General features: G+C 41.5%; 1 protein-coding gene across 5 annotated transcripts in view; it reads left to right on the forward strand.

Moving 5' to 3' along the window:
* The first annotated feature begins 2219 nt into the window (after positions 1 to 2219).
* Positions 2220 to 16015, forward strand: part of LOC148017346 (uncharacterized) — a 117471-nt gene continuing 103675 nt past the window's right edge. For 4 of the 5 annotated variants that reach the window (XM_087663428.1, XM_087663425.1, XM_087663424.1 and 1 more), the window contains exon 1: positions 2220 to 2520. The gene's annotated coding sequence lies outside the window, so the exon portion shown is untranslated. The remainder of the gene's footprint in view (positions 2521 to 16015) is intronic. The other variant, XM_087663426.1, reaches the window with a different exon arrangement.

Genomic DNA, 16015 nt, shown 5'->3' on the forward strand with positions numbered 1-16015 from the left:
TATACAAGGGCATGGCTAGTAACCACCAAGGATGTATGATTTAGTAATATCAACTCCATGTGTTAGGAGATGCTTACCAACTAGATATATCCTCTAATTTTGCTCCTTATGTTGCTCCTTTATGAGCAACAACAAATATGTATCCTTTTATTATTATTTCTTTTATTTGAGTCTTGTCTATCTCCAAGCAAGATGTTTGGTGTGAAATAATGATATCTCATTATATATTATGATAAACAAAAAGTATCATAAATACATACAAGAAATCTCAAGAGCACCTAGAGACTCTATATGACCTTGTACATCTTAAAAGTCCTTTCATTTAGGAAGGTGTTGGCTAGCATCAAAGCTAGAAAGCAATGATGCATTACCACACATAAATTAGGATAGATTTATGTAGGATAAAATATGGATGCTCATTTGAAGAATTTTTACAAATCATATGAAGCAATAAGCCGATACCCAAAGAAAAGGTTATGTTCAAATTCTAGCAAGATAAAGTCTTAATATGAAAACCCTTATTGCTATAAGATGGTAATCACATGCTCAAGTATGCTATTACCTTAGCGCATGTTGCAACCTTACTACCTTGAATGGTAATCATCAATGTGTCAATAAATATTGATTTGATAATCACATTCGAAAGTAATTATTACCTTAGACTATCTATTCAAGCTGGACTCCTTGTAAGAATTTAAAAGGAATTATTACCTTAGAATGTTTATTCAAGCCATCCTGCTTTGTGATGATGATTGAGAACTTTTTACAACTATGATTAAGAAGTTTGTGAGATGATTGGAGTGAGTACTCTATCCACTCTAAACTGCTAGCGATGGTTAAGCTAAAAATGCATCCAATCATGACCCGAAAAGTTTTCTCTTATAGTTACTTAGACGAGAGTAATAGCCTTGATTGCTATTATGACTATATATGAGAATGCATGCACCAACAATACTTGGTGTGTACTTTGATTGACTGTGTGACAAGGCTGAGGCATATGCAACTCTACAAGAGACAAAGGGAACACCATCTGGCATAATTAATAATCAACATCTTCACATATCACTCGCGTCACCAAAAGATGTAGGATATGTCATCTAGATATTGGATTATGTCGAGTTGAGGTATCTGACCTAAATGAGGGGGATATGCAACTCTACAAGAGGCAAAGGGAACACCATTTTGAATTATTAATAATCAACATATTCACATATCACTCATGTTACCAAAAGACATAGGATATGCCATGTGAATATTGGATTATGTTGCATTGAGGTGTCTTACCTAAATGAGGGGGATTGCAATAAGTTTTCAGAGATGCACAATTATGAGCACATTTGGATACCGAACTAATCTTGAAAAAGGCGAGTGCATGGTTCAAGGAGAGGCAAGCCCGTACATTTGGATATCAAACTAATCTTGAAAGAGCTTGTACTACTTTCCAACCCTACCTCCACTAGTGGCAAATCCGTATTGGTTTCAATCCCTACCCTCCACCAGAGGCTCCACCAAAGGCAAGCCATGTTTTTTATCCCTATGTGCATGTATGCAATGGACAAGAAGAAGAGAAGTAACTCCAACAATCTCTTTTATAATGTGTAGTTTATTTAGTGAGAATGAAAAAAGACATCTAGAGATGGATAGGCATTGCCACATGCTTATCTACACTTAGTGAGGCTATGAAAGGCTACCTTGTACACATGTCCCTTTTTTCTAAGTCTACCTAGTAGAGCAAGCATATCCTCTTTACACGTATTGACTAGAACTTCTTTGCTAAGAGGCCCTTCCTTCTTCATCACCACTCTGTTTATATTCTTCGAGAGTGTGGACAAAACAACAGCCCTTATGATATTCCACACTTTGATAGTCTCTTCATCAAATTTCACTGGATCGCCTAGGAGTGCAGCTCTCATTCCTATGCCCTCGTTGAATTGTGCTAGCTTCATCCATTCTTTCATGCTTTTCTAGGCCCCTTTGGCAGCTCTGCAGAACCAAAAGAGATGGTTGTTCGTCTCGGTATGAGTGTAGCGTGGAGCACATAGTGACCTGCCATCCTTGAATTTTGCCACTTTATCTCTTAACAAGCTCTTGTAGCCGAGGAGGTGATGGCTAGGATAGCAAACAATGAACACCATGCGAAAACTTATTATTATTATTATTATTCTCCTATTTTTATAAGTCAAGTGCTAATCAATATGGGCATAGCCGAGGGCCCAAAAACGATGAACATTAAACAACCGCTTTCTCTCTCTCTCTCTCTCTCTCTCTCTGGTAATACGGCCGGTGCAGAGACCACGTCGACGACGAGACAAGTCTTAGGTTGGCATGTGCCGCCGGTACCTTTGCTGAAGAGAAGCATGAGAAGAAAACAGTGGAGTATTCAGGCTTATGAGAGGTGCCGTCTCCCTCAGCGCGGGCAACCCTTTGATTGATGAGCTTTTGCAGCAGCAGCAGCTGCCGCCGTTCATGGCTGTCTTTGGCTACTCATCGTGTTCATAATCTTCGAGACCTCCCTTTAAGGTAGTTAACAATTTAGTCTGACAAAGCTATAGTCCCTTAGGAGATTGCAGACGCTTCGCAGGAATGTATACCGTACTTTTGTAATGCACGAAGCCTCCTGCGTATATATATGCCGTTGCATTCAAGGAACAATGTTCTTATGATATTGCTCAAGTCTCTTTAATCAGAGAAACAGAGTGTTATTACAGCCTTTTTTTAAATTTCATCTCTGCCTACATTGACTTCCATTGCTACTGTCAGATGATGCACTTGGTCTGAGATCAATATAGAATCTTGTGAGAAGGAAATGGAGACATGGAGACAGAGAAAGTGCTAGGTCAACTATTCTAGACTGAGCTGGAAGCTAGGCTTGAGGGATTGTGCTTGTCAGAGCATGCCGTCAGAGCTGGGGGGTTGTTGTATTGATCCGCAAGGTGCAGCTCTTGTGGGGCCTACACCAGTTCAAACATGAGGCAGCAATAATGTTTGTTGAGAGGATGATGTACAATTTGGGGTGATAGTGATATGGCAATAATGCTTTAGGACTTTGACTTTTGGGCCATGACAATGATTCTAATAATCAAGAGGATTCATTATCTCAGCTCTGCAGTCCTGCTAGGATGGTACCACCTCAATGTTGGGAGGTAGTTGGGAAATGCATTCTCATAGACATACTCAAAAGTGATGCAATGCTCTATACAAGAGCCAGCAGCGAGGAGTGGTCAATTTTGTCAACCACAGTAATACCACCTCCAGTTACCATTTTTGCCTATGATAGCCTGTCTATAGCGAGTTTTCAAAAGGTACCAAGTGATAGTCATGAATCGATATGATATCTTCTCTCGTCATATCTTGTGTGTATATGAGAGAGAGAGAAAGAGAGAACTGATTTATTATTGTCTGCAAGAGGCCAGAATGACCTATGAGACCATAACTTACTATTGTTTGTAAAATTATGTAGTCTTTGGAGATATAGAACAAAAGAAATCTAAATGGAAAGAAACTAGCTGGTAGTATGAGGGTACACATTATCTTAGGAACTCCCTCATTTGTTGCTGAAGCATAACCTCAATTTCCTCCCATGTAGAGAAGAACCTCAGTGGTCTAGCTCTAGGTTGAACTATGATATGTTGTATCCTCTTGTGCATATGTGGTCAACATATTTACCAAGCTCTTGGTGGATGCTTGGATCAGCGAAGCTAGACTACTTGATCAATCAATGTCCTTGGGGTACATGTGAGTTGAGGCTATTGAGTTTGGTTCGAGGCTATTTGGTTGCTTCTTATGGAGAAATCTATGAGCTGTCTCTGGATAGGCCCTGGATAAATTGGTGCTTTGCCTCTGAAGATGGTCTCTCTCAATCCTCATATCTCTAGGAGAAAAAAACCAAGGCATCTCTGGTCAGAATAGTCCATGACTCTCAATAGTGGTCCAAATGCATCCCTAAATAGACAATGAAAGTGGTCTTTGATCTCATAGTATACCGGGCATTGATATACGTGATGCCATTAAATGGTCTTGGTAAAAGCCATGTTTGTCCCTATCTCATGTACTCATATCAACAATGCTCTTTTGGTCTCTAGTTGAATAAGATACTATTTGATGGTCTTGCCAATCTCTATAATCAATTGAGAGCGAGAGACGGTGCATTAAGGGAGTATTGAAACTAGGTAGCCTATCTATGCTAAGACCATGTAAGTCAAACCATGATGTCATTTGGGTATAACAATATGAGGGATCACCCTCTATAGCAAGCTGTCGTGAGGACTCAAGGAATCATGTATATCTATGGTGCGGGTGCTCTGATAAGCTATGTATGAATGTCACTGATATGGTAAGAGTCTCTACCACAATTGGAAGAGCCCCCAGCTCAGCTCTAACAATCTCGTGTGGGATTAATGCCTTAATCTAATCATCCTAGAAATCATGGATATTATGTTAGAAGTAGATGTAGCAATGGAATCGTATACGTATACTGAAATAAATTGCTGAACACAAGACAAAAGAGAGAACACAAGAACACTGCAAAAGAAGAGAAATCAGAATACTCGAGGCAAGAACCTGTCAGATGATGAATGACTGAGGAGGAGAGATTGATAATAAATAGGCTAAATATCGGGCATAAATGTGGGCTGGTTGGTCAGCATTAAATGTTGTCCAATTGGCATAAAATGCCATAGAACACACAAAGAAAAGACTAAATAAAATGTCTAAAATATCAAGGTGCCCAGTCTCCTGAATCACATGCACAGACTTAGCCATGAACTGACATATTTGCTAACACCCTCTCTCAGATCATGGGTGATTTGATACAATATAATGTGGCAATAATGATAATCCATCAAAGTCCATATAACAAGAAATACTAGAATCCTCTCTGAAGGTGCAAAAGCCTTACTTGATCCTTCATGATGAGACGGAAGCCTACCTTGTAGATGCAAGGATACCTCATGCTCAAGCAACACGGATTGTATATGTGTGAAGTCCATAGGGGTAGATGATTTTTGTGCCCTCAAAGCATTGGCCACTCCAAACTTCGAGGTGAGCTTGTAGAGTACTGCTTCCACAAGGTGTGCCTCTAGAAGAGCAGACTGCACGTGTCGAAGCTGGTCTTGTACCTGTGTAACACCAAGAAAAATTGATTGAGTAGTGCCCTTGGGCTTTAACTTCATGTGTTGGAGTTGTCCAGAAAGTGTCACTGTACGCATGGTGAAAGGTGCCTTGTACAACATTTGAAGCTTCGACCATACTTCGGAAGATGTCATGCAGGAGGTAACTGCCAATAGAACTTCCTTAGAAATATATCAAACAAGAACAAAATAGGCGTGCGCATCATCTGTGTCCCATGTAAGCACAACTTCCTCATGATTGACCTCATCAAAATCGTCAGGAATCGGAAAAGGACACAGAGGATGTGGAATAGCTCCATAGGCAATGTAACATAACCGCTTCTGCACAAACCGGGCTTTCATGATAGCGCTCCAAGTTAAATAGTTAGGTCCATGCAACTTATCATTTGTAGAAGTGCACGGAGGAGCCATAAGGAGAGGATAAGAAGAGAAGATGGAGTGAAGGTATGTAGAGAGAGAGTACAGCCAAACCAACAGCAAAGACTGCTCAAAATGAGAGTTCACATCCAATGTAATCAAAAATCTGATCAGAAAAGCAGGGCAATTGCTGCAAAGTGATGAAAACTCAGTCAAAAACTACCCAAAACAGTAAAAACAACCTATAGAAACAGTCATTCAGCCATGGTTAGGGTTAGAAAACCAAAAACGCAGGCTATTTGAGTAATTAATGCAGCACACTGACGATTATAGGGCTGACAGCTGTCACAATCTGAAGACGTAGGCTGCAGGGCACAAAACACAGGCTGCGGTGGATGATAGACAGGGCATAATCAAGCAGTAGTAGGTCACTTGATCAGAAGAGGGAAAGTGGTCCTATAATCAATAGAAAAACACAGTAGCAAGAGCATAGAAATTGAAATCTGATATCGTGTAAGAAGTGGATGCAGCAATGGAAGCGCATACGTATGTTGAAAAAAACTGCCGAACACAAGACGAGAAAGAAAAGAGAGAATAGAAGAACACTGCAAGAGAAGAGAACTTAGAACATTGGGGAAATGGAATCCATATACCGAGACATGAGACAGTACATAACCAATGTGAGTCATTGGCTGTGAAGGCACTGGCACCGGCTTCTCTCTCCACAAGAACCTGTTAGATGATGAATGATTGAGGAGGAAGAGAGATTGACAATAAATAGGCCAAATAGCAGCCATAAATGTGGGCTGGTTGGCCAGCATTAAATGCTGGCCAATTGGCATAAAATGCCATAAAACACATAAAGAAAAGGCTAAATAAAATGCCTAAAGTATCAAGGTGCCCAGCCTCCTGCATCATATGCACAAACTCAGCCATGAACTAACATATTTGCTAACATATCAGTGGTCTCTCCATTGATCTCCATCTATTATATTATGACTTGATCTGTTGTGGTGGTCAAAGTCTATACTCTATACAATTCTGTGAAAGTAACTAGAGTACCAAATAGCCATAACTTAGTGTGGGGACCCTAGGATTTTATGTGTGAGCACATCGGCTTAATGTGTAAAAGAGGCCAAATCAGCCTTTAAGACAAAAGTACATACATCTAAAACTTGGAAACTGTCATGTTTCCCAAGTACAACAGTAAATAACGATTATTTGAAAAGTAACAACTAGCTAGGAATCAACATATATTTGGAGACATGAAAACTAGGGACTTGATATATCTAGAAGTATGGAAAAGTAGTGGAATTGACATGACAGCTTGTGGAGGGAAGAAGAGCATAAAAAATCATCTTATGATGCCCCTTTGCTAAACCGCAGAGATTGGGCTGCTCGGTGGCTTGCCAATATCATATGATCCTTTGATGGCGTCTCAAGTGGGGCTGTGGATCGGTAGGCTATGGGCAACACAATTTGCATCTCTCCATTGCCTTATCCAAGGTAACTCCAAGTGGAGTTTCCATAGGTCTATTTGAGGTGTGCTCTAAAGTATCTGATGTGGTTGCAGCTCAAAAAACGTTTGTAAGAGTGCACTACCCTATATACCTAAGGTGCCTCTTGAGGTGCTCTCTATGTTTGTGTACCTTCAATAGGAAGAGTTGGAGGCAATGTTGATCTCGAAATTCCATTACCCTAGATAGTGGTCCAAATCCCTCTTGGGTGCCCTTTGATCTTGTAATACACTAGGCATTTGCATACATAGTACTCCTTAGTTGTTGGCTGAAGCTAGCAAATCTGATCCTCATGTGGGAGGGATTTGCTCCATAGGGATTGAGCTCCATCTGCCATGGGTGTGAGGGTTTGTGAAGCCGACCAATGCAACACTGTACTCTATGAGAGAGGTGGATGTCCATGAAACTTGGGTGGATCACAAAACCATCGGGGGACAGATGGAGAAGACGCTCCCCATAGAAATCTATGTTCATCCCTAACAACTAGCAGATTGTATCTAGGTTTCATTGCAACCCCTTTGGAGTATCTGAGATGAGCACAATAGCATCAAAATATAGTAACATCAGCTCCATGTCCTCCCAACCAAACAGCATAATCTAATGTCTTTTCAATATGCAACCCGAATAGAGTGGGGGAGAGGGGCTACCCAACAGTGTTGATCATTTCCTCTAACATCCCTCATGGGGCTCATACTCGTCCAATGATTGGCTTATATATTGCCAATAAAACCCATTGTGTCACCAAAATGTGAAACAAACACTGATTTAACTAAAATTAATATTTTAAAAGTAAAATGAACCTCTATTTCTGATAGGCCTAACTCTTGGCATAGTAATCATTGCATTGATAGTAAAGGATTTGAAACTAGGCATGCAATGGGCAAGTGTATGGTTCTTCACTAAGCGAAAAAAAAAGAACTAAGTTACATCAAGAGGTTTGCCTAGTGAGCAACTTTTAAATGGAGAGAAATTCATCTACAAAGGGATGTATTTGTGAGAGTGCGCAACAAAAAAGAAATCCGAACACCAAGAGAGAAGGGAAGAGAAGATCAAAGAATGAACTGATCTGAAATAGAGTGCTGAATAAAGGCGGGACTGATCAGCCCGTGCATGCAGGTGATATGCATCAGTGAGGGCACTGGATCAGGAAAATGGGTGAGATGGAGTCTGAGTGAAGAGTGTGCTGGCTGAAATGATGAATGTGTGTCAGCAGCAATGAGGGGCAGCTGTATACATAGCTGCCACAGCCAAAAAGAGGCTGACCAGAAATAGTTGACAACTGACTTGCATCAAATGCTGCCTCCCACAAATTGCCTACTAGCTAGTGTGAATTCAGCTTAAAACAGGTGCAAACTCAAATACACCTAAACCAAATCACTGTGTATAGTATGAATACACCAAAAATAGACTAACAGTTTGGAAAATGAAATGCAGTCACTGTAAGAGCATTAATGCCTCTGTTAGAATTTGACGGAGCTCACAACCAAGAGATGAATAACATAAAATACATGGAATGCTAACACCCTCTCTCAGATTCTAGGGAGTGGCTGAAGGCTTGACAAATGCATGTGATGGAGCAAGGAAGCTTGAGACAAAGGCTTTGTGAAGAGATCAGCTGCATTGTTCTTTGTGGGTTAGTAAACCACCACTAACTTGGACTTTGCAATCAACTCTTGTACATAATGATACTGCACCTCTATGTTTTGTGCGAGTATGAAACATGGGGTTCTTCACCACAACAAGAACACTCATGTCATCTTGTAGCACTATAGGGCCTGTTTGTCGAAAGATGGAACTGTATAATATGATATCATGTTGAGAGATGGTAGGGTTTGCGGCGAGAGACATAGAGTGTACGGAAAACACTGAGATAAATAAGGTCATAAACATTGAAGTAGAAAATGAAGGAAGAATGATGAACATTGAAACATGCTAAATGAATCATGTTGATACAATAAAGCAGAGCTAGGAGATGACTGCATTGACTTGGCTGACTAGGGAGCAGCAACTAAAAGGAGTCTGTATTGTGAAGGGAGTGAAACACAATCATTCAAGTAGAGGTGTTGATGGCAAAGAAAAGGGTTGCTTTATGGAGGGAGCGAAATGTGGTCCTCTGGGCAGTGGAATGTTAGAGTAGACATTGGAAGATGAAGGCAGTAGTAGAGGAGTGAAACACAATCCTCAAGAGCTGTGGGAGATGTCGAAATCTCTTTAAGATGATGGCTACTGTCAAGACAACTGCTGGGTAGCCAATTGGAGAAGAAAACCCAAGAATGTCGGTGAAGATCTCTCCATGTGTAAGTGGTTGTAGATAGAGTGAAGAAAACTCAAAAACGCATGTATTTGATGAGGGCTGATAAAGAGGGTGCAATGTGCTCTGTTGACAGTTTGAAACTGCTGCAAATGCAACCTCCATAAAGTGGTTGATTGGTGGGAATTGTCGCTTGGGTGCTCTGGTGGCAGTAGGAGGGAAATACACAATAATGATGAAGATGATTTGTTGTACCGGTCTAGGGAGGAGTAAAACCAGCAAATATAGCAATGGAAATGATGATGAACATGTTTTTAGGTTGTGTGGATTCAAAATACAGCGAATTGGAGCGTTTGGAGATGATGGCAATGTAAAGAAGACCTCCAAATGAAATAACCGATTGGTAAGGCATCATGATCAATTGGACAACGCCATGAATTGAGATACCTGTTAAGGTAGGGGTGTGGACAGCAATGGGAGAGGGCTGAGGCTGAAGGTGTGATGGGGGAATGATGAAGAATGAAAGAAAGAGTAAGTGTAGAGTGAAGATGAATGAATTCCCATGTCCTATTTATAAGCACATGACTCATTCAACTCTTTAGGGTGTGCCTAAAAACTAACAAATGATACAAATAAGCGTTTTTGGGGCTGTAAACGGAAACCAAAATAGAAATTAATGGAACACAATGCACTTGATGACTTTGGTTGCCCAACACCCCCTCTCAAGCCCAAAAAGGTGCCCTAGGACAATTCTCCATGCTGTAATCCAAGTATTATACTTGAAAGTAGTAAGGATATGAAGGAATAGCCATTGAGTCATGGCTGAAACATCCAAGGCCCTGATCTCGGTAGAACCTATAGATTTTGGGTATCGATATGTGAGATGACAGCTCGATGTCGACCACCCCATCCAAGGTAAGATGAAGAATACAAAGGCTTTTCACCAAGGTATGCACTCTATCTGAAAATGAAGAAATAGGATCCCCCTTTGAAGCACCCTTTGAATCCCCCTTTGGTCGGACAGCTCCCAGAGGTGGCCTCCTGAAACTGAGTAGGAAGAGGAATGGAGAAAGGGGTATCACGAACAATCTAGTCGATGCCCTCATTGGAGTCCGTGTCTGTGGAGCCATACAAGGGAGTAGGCGAAATGTGTAGCTCGTGTGGAGTTGTGGGTGGGCGATAGTCCTTGTTGCTTGGTGGAGTAGACTGCAAAGTTAAAGGAGTCAAACAATCTCTCTCTCTCGATAGAGGGGAGTGCCGAAAAGTCGGTATCCAATAGCCTTTGTCTCTCAGTGGAGCGGACTATAGAGCGGTGGGGAGTGAAAACCATTGGACCCAAAAGTAGGTTGGGGGAAACCTTCATATAGCATGTTGCAGTGGTATCCAGGAGGTCTTATAGCCTCGTGAAGTCTTAGAGCCTCCTTTTACTCGGAAGGGCTTAGTGCGTGTCATATGCATCTTATTGCCTGGAGCATAAACTTTGATAGCCGATGCAAAATGATCTCTATCACCCAAAATGGCGAGGTGGCACAAAGAGTGCCGAGAGGTAGACGCATATACTTTGGTGGGGTAGGGAGCAAAGGTCAATGATGACAATAGGCAATGGTTTGACCATTCTTGCCACTATAGGAGCACCTAGTGGTCTGTGCTTTTGTCTTTGGAGAAGCCATAGCGTGTGTATGTCAAACCTGTAAAGGAAGGTTGGGAGGGAGAAGAAGATAATGATATTTCCTAAATAATGTAGTAGAGATAATCTTTGGAATTTGAAAGCATTGCCGATGTCACAACCTTTCTTTGCTTTCTTTGACAAAGAGGATCTTTAGCTCTTTGAGCACCTTTGCTCGGTATGCTCTGATACCATATCAAGAGATGGTAGGGTTTGCAGGGAGAAACACAGAGTGCACCGCAAACACTGAGACAAAGAAACTTAGAAATATTGAAGTAGAAGATCATTGAAAAATGATGAACATTGAATAATGCTGAATGAATCATGTTGATACAATAGAGCAAAACTAGGAGATGGCTGCACTGTCTTGGCTGAATAGGTGGTAGCACCTGGAAGGAATGTGTATTATGAAGGTAGTGAAACACAATTCTTCAAGTAGAGGGGTCAGTGACAAGGAGAAGAGCTGCTCTATGGAGGGAGTGAAACATAGTCCTTCGGGAGTGGAATGCTAGAGTAGACAGTGGAAGACGAAGGGGAGCAATAGAGGAGCGAAACACAATCCTCGAGTTGTCGGAGATGTTGAAATCTCTCCAAGATAATGGCTGCTGTCAAGATGATTGTTGGGCAGCTAATTGGAGAAGAATACCCAACAATATTGGCGAAGATCTCTCTGTGTGAGTGGCTGCAAATAGGCGACAGATGGGCATTCCTTCAAGAGTGAATAAAACTAAAAAACCTAGGTATCTGATGTAGAGCTCATATAGAGGGTGTAACTTGCTGTAGACCGCTTGAAACTTCTGCAAATGCAGTCTCCATAAAGTGACTGATGGCTAGAACTTAGGAGCTATTGTCTGGGTGCTGGGGTGGTAGTAGGAGTTGGAAACACACAATAGTGATCAAGATGATCTGCTATACCAGTGCAGGGAGGAGTGAAATCAGAAAATGCAGCAATGGAAATGATGAAGAACAAATTAAATGCAGCAATGGAAATGATGAAGAACAAATTGCTAGGCTGTGTGGACTCAAAATACAACACTTTGGAGTGTTGATGGTGATGTGAAGGTCTCCAGAATGAAATCGCCAAAATTGGTAAGGTGTCACAATCTGTTGGACAACACCACGAACTGAGATATTTGCCAAGGTAGGGGTGTGGACAATAGTGGGAGAGGACTGAGGTTGAAGGTGTGATGGGGGAATGATGAAGAATGAAAGAAAGGGTAAGTGCAGAGTGAAGATGGATGAATGTCCATGCCCTATTTATAGGCATGAGTCACTGAACTCTTTAGAGTGGCATCTAGTAAAACTAGCCTTCCTCCTCGGATAGGGTAGTAAATAACATGATTAAGCACTATTTACAACAATTAACAAATTCATAAAACTAAAATACACACTTTACCATATAATCTTGGACATTGGATACCCTGCTGGCCCCAAATTGGTGCCCCTTTCGGTATTTATTTAACTTAATTGAAGAAGAAGTTGATGTGCAATGGGATTCTCCCAACCCCTTTCAGTATTCCAACTTCCCTTATTGTCCAAAATGACCAGCAAGTCTTCAAATCGGATTTGCCCCTTGATTCGGGCAGTCAATTGGCCTTCATTTGCTTTGATGGAGGTAGAAAATGCCCCAAATTCATTGATTTTCTGGCCCCTCCACCTAAATTTGACTGAAAACAGCTTCAACCTTGTGGAATCCAAGTCTTGGAGCTTCTAATTTTTGGCATGGTTCCTGATGCTGTTGCTAAACTCTAATTTTTGCTGCAGATTAGGGTTTACAGCAGAGAAATCTGAAATTTCTCAACCTCTGGTGGTCTCAATGCTGTAATCTTCAGAGCAAGGCTGTAGAAAGGCTCAGAGATGAGAGAGAATGTTGAGGAGAGAGAAAATTTAGACTTTCTTCGCGAAGAATTGAGGAAAATCTGTCATTTATTGTTACTGCCCTGTCTCAACAGCTTGTAGATGCAAATAATTGAAGAAAATCAATCATTTATCGCTGCTACGTTGTCTCAACAGCCTGTAGATGCTATCACCTGCTGTTGATTGGTCTTCTCTTGCCCCTGGGTACCTTAGAAAGTCCTCCAATGGCTGCAAATCAAACCAACAGCATCTCCTCTCTCTCTCTTGCAAGCTGAATACACTAAAAATGCCCCTCTCGATCCTCTAAAGACGTTTTTCAGTCTTACATGGGCATTTTTGACAAGTGGCAGCTTTCTCAAATGGTTTTCTAGCATTATCCATAATCAAATATTAAATTTCGGTCTTTAAATACCGAAAAATTAATCTAATAATTATGTTGATGCCTTGAAAAATAATCTGACTGGCCAATAATGAAATTGGCTAGGCAACTTCCATTTCCGAGTGTCTCAGCGCCATCTTTGACCATCGGATTGGCGTTAAGTATCATTAAACGCCACTTCTCTAGTGTCACCAACTGACACTTATGGCAAAATGAATGACCTAGGTCAACAATTGGCATCGGATACCACCAAGTACCTATGCAGCATAACTTATAGCAACTTTTGCCTTTGACATCTCGTGATTTTCTTGGGTCCTGGGCTCGTAAATTTACTCTAATCCAGTTACACCTCACATGCGCAACATTCACTTAACCATGTGATTAAAAATTAATCCACATGTTAAGTGAGGTTTAAAAAATACATGTTCTCATGACATCTAGACTCTCTTAGGTGGTTAGGTGGCATCTCAACACTAATAAATGATACAAATAAAGCCTTTTTGGGGCTGTAAATGAAAACCATAACAGGGATTGATGGAATAAAATACATTTAATAACTTTGGTTGCTTATTACCATTGTTTATGCAAAACCAATCTCTACCAACATGCGGTGAAGCTATCATGTGTTGTAGAGCATAATGCATGGTACTCCGGCTTTGTTGATGAAAGAGCCATGATAGGTTGCTTCTTGCTACTTCGAAATAGCTCCAAATCCAAGGGAGAAAGTGAAACCTATTGTTGAATGTGGAGTATCGATGTCTCCATCCCAAGCTAAGTCACTTCAACTTGCAAGAGTGGTGCCCTCTCCCTTCATGATTCCGTGTAGGATTGAGTGTAAAGAAGTACTCAACTATAGAATACAAATACAATTGGAGAACAAACGCACAAATTGATAGAAAAACACAGTTAGGGTTTGGATAACATAGAGACAATGATATAGAAGATGAAAGAATCTAAATAACGAATAAATACAATGCTTAATGTAGCAAACACACTATGCAAGGTGAATACTAAACCTAGAATTTCCATGTCTTAGGGACTAGAGCAAAGAGTATGAGCAGAAGAGTGTCGTTCTTTGACGGATCCTGAAATGCAGTAGGTAGTCTTTGGGGATGTCGGGAAGTAGCAAATGCAGCTCAGGAAGCTAGATTAGTGTTTGACAGATTACAGATAGTTTTTTCTTTTTTGTAAATAAAGTGTGGCTAATTATATTACTTTAGAAAAACTTGAATACAAGGAAGTGCTCATGCTCAATAGACTAGCTGGAGCTGATGTAGAGTCACAGATATATCAAGTGTATAAGCCTCTCAGGGTGGTCTAGGGGGGATGGAAGCAAGAAGCCATGGAGGGGGGGTGTATTGCCATTTGGGACTGCATGCCTGTATCGCGAAAAACAGATCCTGGCCGCCCCAAGTGCACATGAAATGAAAACGGAGCTGCTGACGAGCTCGAGACTTGCCCTGCACCTAGTCCCATTGGCCGCGGAGGGAGTGGATGATGGAGGTCCAAAGCTCTGCTAAAGTCGCCTATACTGAAAGTCTCTCTCTGCCAAAAATCTCCTGACACTGCGCCTTCTAGATATGCCATCCAATAAGACTTCCTATGATCTCCCATACCTCAGAGCGGTTTGCTGTGGGCTCCAGTACCTGGTGGATGGGTAGAGCCTCCAAACCGACCATTGCGCACGACCTTGCCTCAATAATGAATATCGTGTCCTGCATCCCAGCCTCGTACAGAAGGTGACGGCCCTGGCTGACTGCTTGCTAGTAGAAAGCTCCCCATGAGATACATCCAAGGCATACGAGCTGCACTGCCTCACACGACCAAAGGTAGTGCTTTGAAGATTCGAGAGGCTGCTGTGTGTAATGTTTACAACCACCCTCCTTTTGCATCTGGGCTAACCAACTTCCCATCGCCAGCCTCCATGTGCCACTGGCCATAAGAAATACGATACTCTTCTCAGCCTCCAGCTATCCTATAGGTGGCGCCAAAAAGTCTGTCGGAAAGCCTTCGTGATGTGCTCTGCCCAGTACCTGCCACGCAACGGTGCCCAATCCAAGTTCTCCTGCATCAGTACGTGTTTGCCAATCTTGGCTGTATACTCCAGGATTCTCGTTGGCCTCTTGGCGACCGTAGTGGCCAGCCATAGCTACTCTCTTGGATCCCACTCCAGCTCATCAAGTGGGTTGTCCTCCCAAATCCAGAGGTGCCACTCCTTGAGCTCCTCCTAGAAGACATAGGGATCCAGCCGCCATGTCTGCCTCTAAAGGCCAACCACCCGAATCCTTCTCCATGAGAGGACAGCTATCCCCTCATCTTGCTACCCTCTTTCAAGGGCCAGACCCCCTCCCTCCTGCACAGTAAAGAATGTCCCATGTGGCGCGCCTCCCACTTTACTTGCCACCTGTAGGGGGATACCTGCTGGTGAAAACCTAGCAGCCCATACCTTCCCCCCGATCTCTACCGGCTCCAAAGCAGCTAAGAAACACATTTCTTTGAAATTTAAAACTTACAAAATGTTTCTTAAAGTACGAAACATTTCTGAGAGTAAAAAACGTAGGTGTTTTCATTTATTTATTTATTTATTTTGGTGAGTTGGAATCCAAAACATGGTTTTTTTGACAAAAACTATTGGGCAATGTTAAACATGATGATGATGATGTGTAATAACTCATGAGGGCTCAAGATTTTGGATGAGAGACTGTATTTTTTGTGATTTTATTTAGTTATCGGACTTTGTCAATCTAGTATCTATTCTTGTCTTGAGATTTGAATACTATACGACTTTAGTCTCATTTATGAGTTATTTATGATATATTACGATTCATTCTCGATTTTGACATTTTGTCAGTTTGTTTT

This window comes from Lygodium microphyllum, chromosome 22 (genome assembly GCF_053477565.2).
Source record: "Lygodium microphyllum isolate KBCC chromosome 22, Lygodium_microphyllum_v1.1.10, whole genome shotgun sequence".
Classification (NCBI taxonomy): domain Eukaryota; kingdom Viridiplantae; phylum Streptophyta; class Polypodiopsida; order Schizaeales; family Lygodiaceae; genus Lygodium; species Lygodium microphyllum.